Source organism: Anticarsia gemmatalis, chromosome 18, assembly GCF_050436995.1.
Source record: "Anticarsia gemmatalis isolate Benzon Research Colony breed Stoneville strain chromosome 18, ilAntGemm2 primary, whole genome shotgun sequence".
NCBI lineage: Eukaryota > Metazoa > Arthropoda > Insecta > Lepidoptera > Erebidae > Anticarsia > Anticarsia gemmatalis.
The window spans coordinates 9,809,098-9,814,058 of record NC_134762.1 but is presented as its reverse complement, the minus strand read 5'-3'; the positions used below and the strand labels follow the sequence as shown (position 1 = coordinate 9,814,058).

Below are 4,961 nucleotides of genomic sequence, written 5' to 3'. Positions count from 1 at the left end.
ATCTTACTTACGTTTAGTACATTCTTGTTATATTTTGACTACTTACGGTTTGGTTATCTGATTTGAAAGTCAGATAGAGCCAGTAATGTGGTGATGCGTTTGACAAACAAGTACTTGAAATATTATTATATTTATTCTTTGGCAAAATAACCGCTTATAAATATGACAAAATTTAACTCACTTCTAAACTTAATTGTAAAAAAATCAAAATTAAACTATAATAATTAAATATTTACTATAATAAAATTAAGGGGAGTAACGTACCCAGAATACTGGCAGCCACGTTGAATTAATACACTTTAAGGCGTCTCATATTTAGAAGGGGCTTAAAATAGGCCAAATATTTTTAAGTTTCGGATTGATTACCAATCAATTGTGGGTTATTGTATAAAATATCGGTTTCAAAGTATTATTTGAAACGGAAATAGGACTGGACCATTGAAGCAATCACAAAAATTACCATAGAGGATGTAAAATCAAAGTCATCGTTTATTTCGTAAACGAATTTTTAAGCGTTAATAACGCTTAAAAATTCGTTTACGAAATAAACGATGAGTTTGATTATAACTTATAACCATTTATATCCTCCATTGTTTTATTCCGATGGTCGCTAGTGGGAAGAAATACACAGCAAAGTCGCTATTAAAGTAGTTCAACACACAAATACTTGTTGTAAGCTCTTCAACTATAATCTAATGCAAAGGCTACTTAGCCGCAGCTAGTATAATCCTAATACAGGATTATGCGTACACAGCGAAAGTAGGCTAATTCATATATTAACTCTAATGAGAGATTAATTTTACATGTTAGTTACACACTTAGCTGCACGAACTAAGCCAGGTGGCTACGTTATGAAGTGATGACGTCATCGTATATGTTTTTGGGGTGAAGAATGTTACATCACTTAGTAAATAACTTGACTTAAAATTCTATACTTTGAAATTGCAGAACTGATTAATTTTAAACTTCTCTAAAAGTGTCTAAAGGCGGACTTATTGCCAAATTCTTGTTATTTGTACAATTACAATTGTTTTATTTAATGTTGTTAGAAGATTAACGGGTAACTCCTTTAAAGAGCAAGGCTGCTATAGTAGTAAAAAAGCAAAGAAACACAATTGTTTAAAGCATTACGAGTACTTAATTACTTACTAATGTACCCGCAATGCTTTAAAGTTGACAATACGGATATAGATTAAATAAACAAAAAGCCAGTCAGGTCATTGGTATGCCATCGATTGAAAAGCCACTCTTCAACAGTTACAGTTCTGCCTCACAAGTATCGATTACAGGCCTATACAAAAGTTTCTTTCAACAGCTAAATCATAGCTCAATAAAATCAGATCCGATTTAAGATAACATTGAAGGTTTTCGCGCTTTATCGTTTCCAACTATTTGTAGTCAATCAAAGTAAATCAAACAAAACACTCGTAGTATTACACTTTTATTACTCTTTACGAGTACTTCAGATCTCGTAAAAGTCGTAAACTTGCTACTTTTTACGAACCCCATCAAGATTAAGTGCATCGATAATGCTCGGACACAAGTAACGATGGTATCAAGTGACCCGGGAATCGAATATAGGACATCAGACCCATTATGGCACAAGGAACTGGTAGAGAAGGTGTTTACTGAAGTGATACGATAGGTGATTGTACATAGGAACTTTTGTAAATTTCCATTAGGTATTTCCATTTCTATTAGAACAGTGACAGACGAGTTGTTTAAGTTGCGCCTCTCACGTAAGTGGTCAAGGATTTGAACCCAAGGCAACACACCAATGACTTTTCGCAATTATGTATGTATTAGAAATAATTGTCACTTGTTCCAACGGTGAAGGAAAACTTCGTGACGCAATCTTGCATTCCTGAGAGTTCTTTAGAACAGTTTTTAAAGGTATGCAAAGTCCCCAAACCGCACTTGGGCACCGAGATGGACAGTCCCACTATATGACAGGGGTCATTGTCATTGATATGGGTTAAATTTATAACTCCTATTTATTACTTATTTATTTAACTTCTTCTTCTTAGCGTGTGGATGGCAAACAAATTATGGTATTAAAAATTAAAATAGTGTATGACACTTTCTGTCAATCAATTATTTAACAATGAAAAAAGCAAATATAATGTTATAAATTATTATCTTTACCTAAATAAAGGAAACGCTCACATTATATCTTGGTTTATAAGAAACTTAACAATTTCGCTCTTGATTGAAAGAAAAAATAGGCCCCGATTAAGGAATATTCATTTGTGAATAGTGCCCATGACATTACAGTAATTTAGTCTTTAAAACATTTCTAATGTATTAATTACTACTATCAACTATGAATTATCTCCACGTGTAGAGAAAAAACAAGGTACAAAAATAAAAATACGGTAGAAAAATTCAATTTAAATTATAATCAACAAAATAAACCTATAATATAATTGTAACATTCGATAAGTAAATAAGGTTCAGTATAATTAATTTTTAACTTTTACAATGTTTTTGTCGGGTTAGGTTCAGGTTTTTTATGTATAAATGGTTATATATTTAGGTTTAAAGACATTTATTTCTCATAAAAACATAAAGTTCACTTAAAATGAGATACAGTGCGATAATAATAGTATTAACATGTTTTTTCACCTCTAGTGTTTGATATCAATAATATAATATACAGTATTTCTATTTTTTCATTTCGGTGTTTGTACATATTTTTTAAGTTGATTTTTGTATGCATTCATATTTACATTTACAGGTTTTAAACAGAAGACATATCGCTTTTTGAAGTCGTTACCTAACATTCAAACCGATTTCTATAGTCAAGATAGTCATCAGCACTTTCGGGTACAGCAGGTGCGATATTACTTACATAATGAATATTATGTATGTATTATCTAATGTAATAACATCACTAACTGTAATTTTATTTCTTTTATAAAACTCTTATTTGGTGCGTATTTTATATTTAAATTTTAAAGTATTCTAATTTTTTTACATACCTTCATGAAATTCTAATCAATTTTCGAGTTAGAAAATTCTAGGTGAGTGTTTTCAATTGACACAATTATTTCAACCGGTATATAAAGGCATAGAAATTGTTTTGGAGTAACATTGCCATCATCTAAGAATACAAGCACTATGTTTTCCTTCAAAATATATCTTTTTGCTTATTTGGCGTTAATTTTGGTCGGATCAGCTCTCGGTAAGTTTCTTTCAATTCTTTATGTTGTCGTATTAGTTCACACTGAAACTAAGATATTAATACTATTTTGATCCATGTAAATAAATGTATTAATATAAGTACATTAAACTAGACTAGTAATGTTTTTTAGATTTTCTAATTAGTAATTTATTCATTTGACTTATACTTATTATACTTATGGTCCAACAAGTTAGTAGAGCCTTGTTATGCACGGTTTACCTTTATTATAATTAAATAAACAAATAAATATATAAATATCATTGGACACGCGATCATTTGATTCCAAACTGAGCAGAGCTTGTACTATGGTAACCAAATAACTGATAAACATACTTATATACTTCTAAATACATACTTATATAGATACATAAACATCCAGGCTCAGAACAAATACTCGTGATCATCACACAAAGATTTGTGCCGGGTGTGATTCAAACCCACCACACGCGGCGCTTCGTTTATTGCGGCGAGGTGACCGCTTAAACCACTGCGCCAAACGTGCAATTAATGTGTACTTCCAAAATAAAGATGCTACATAGTAACAAACAGGCCACCATCAGCTGCATAAGCCTGTGAGTCTCCAATGTTGTAAATTTGAAGTTTTGAATATCTCCGCCAGCCGCAAACCTTGTCCTAATTTGTTAGGCTATCAACACATTGTAAAAATTACGTGTTTTTTTTAGCTGCATGTCGTGGCGATCAAAATGCTCAATTTAGCCAGTGTTCCAGTAACTGCCGTCAGAACTGTAACCAAAGCAAAATCTGCACTCAGGAGTGCCGAGTTGGATGTGAATGCAAGCCTGGCTATTTGTACGACGACAAGAGAAGGAAATGCGTTTTAGCTAGCAACTGCAGCTAGACTTATTAAATATAAATAGATCAATGAGCCGACTCCAATATAGCTGGAAGAAAGGCTGTTTCTTCTAACTAGGTTGGAGTCGGCTTCCAGTCTCACCGGTTGCAGCTGAATACCAGTGTTTTACATGGAGCGACTGCCTATCTAACCTCCACAACTCATTTACCTGGGTTATAATACGATACCCGTCGGTAAGACTGGTTGTCAGACTTTCAAGACTTTAAACGTTGATTTATTAAAAAGTTTAATATTGTGTCAATGTTCGGCAAAAAACATGTTTAATCGAAATAAATGAGTGTAAAATTTGTCTGCGTTTTTGTGATTTCTTAGTTCTAATCTTCGCACAAAGAATACCTTGACCCCGAAGAATAGAACATACCTTACCCAGGACAAGTTTAATAATAATTTCATAGCAATTGAAATTTAGTAAAAAAAACATTCGGAATGCATTAATTAGTACTATCACCTCCACGTGCAGTAAAAATACGAAACAAAAATAAAAAATGGATGCCAAATTCGAAAAATAATTTTATTGAAAAACAAACTGACGTGTGAGGTTCAGTATAAATAATATTTTTTATTGTTTTATTATTTGAAAGCGAAGTTACAATACTGCGCTGCGTTGACGCATTACAAACGTTTGTGACGCTCGTCTATGAATTTTCTATTGTCGACGCAACGCACAGTGTTGCCGCCCTAAACTTATAAAAAGGTAACAAGATTATATTTTACTTAAAATTGATTTTATTAATGCTTTCGCAGTGCCCGAAAGTAAGGTGCACTCCAAATAACACCTTTAACAGTTTTTTATTTGTATATATTTTTGAAATTTTTAAATTAATTTTAAGGAATCCTAACATTTAGATATGTGTTTGCATTTCTAATCAATTTTCGAATTACAATATTCTGAAACAATTGGTT

General features: G+C 32.0%; 1 long non-coding RNA gene across 1 annotated transcript; it reads left to right on the top strand.

Moving 5' to 3' along the window:
* The first annotated feature begins 3,080 nt into the window (after window positions 1–3,080).
* On the top strand, window positions 3,081–4,347 carry LOC142980529 (uncharacterized). Its single transcript, XR_012959888.1, has 2 exons — window positions 3,081–3,184; window positions 3,868–4,347. It is a non-coding gene; the product is annotated as an uncharacterized LOC142980529 (long non-coding RNA).
* The last annotated feature ends 614 nt before the right edge of the window (window positions 4,348–4,961 follow it).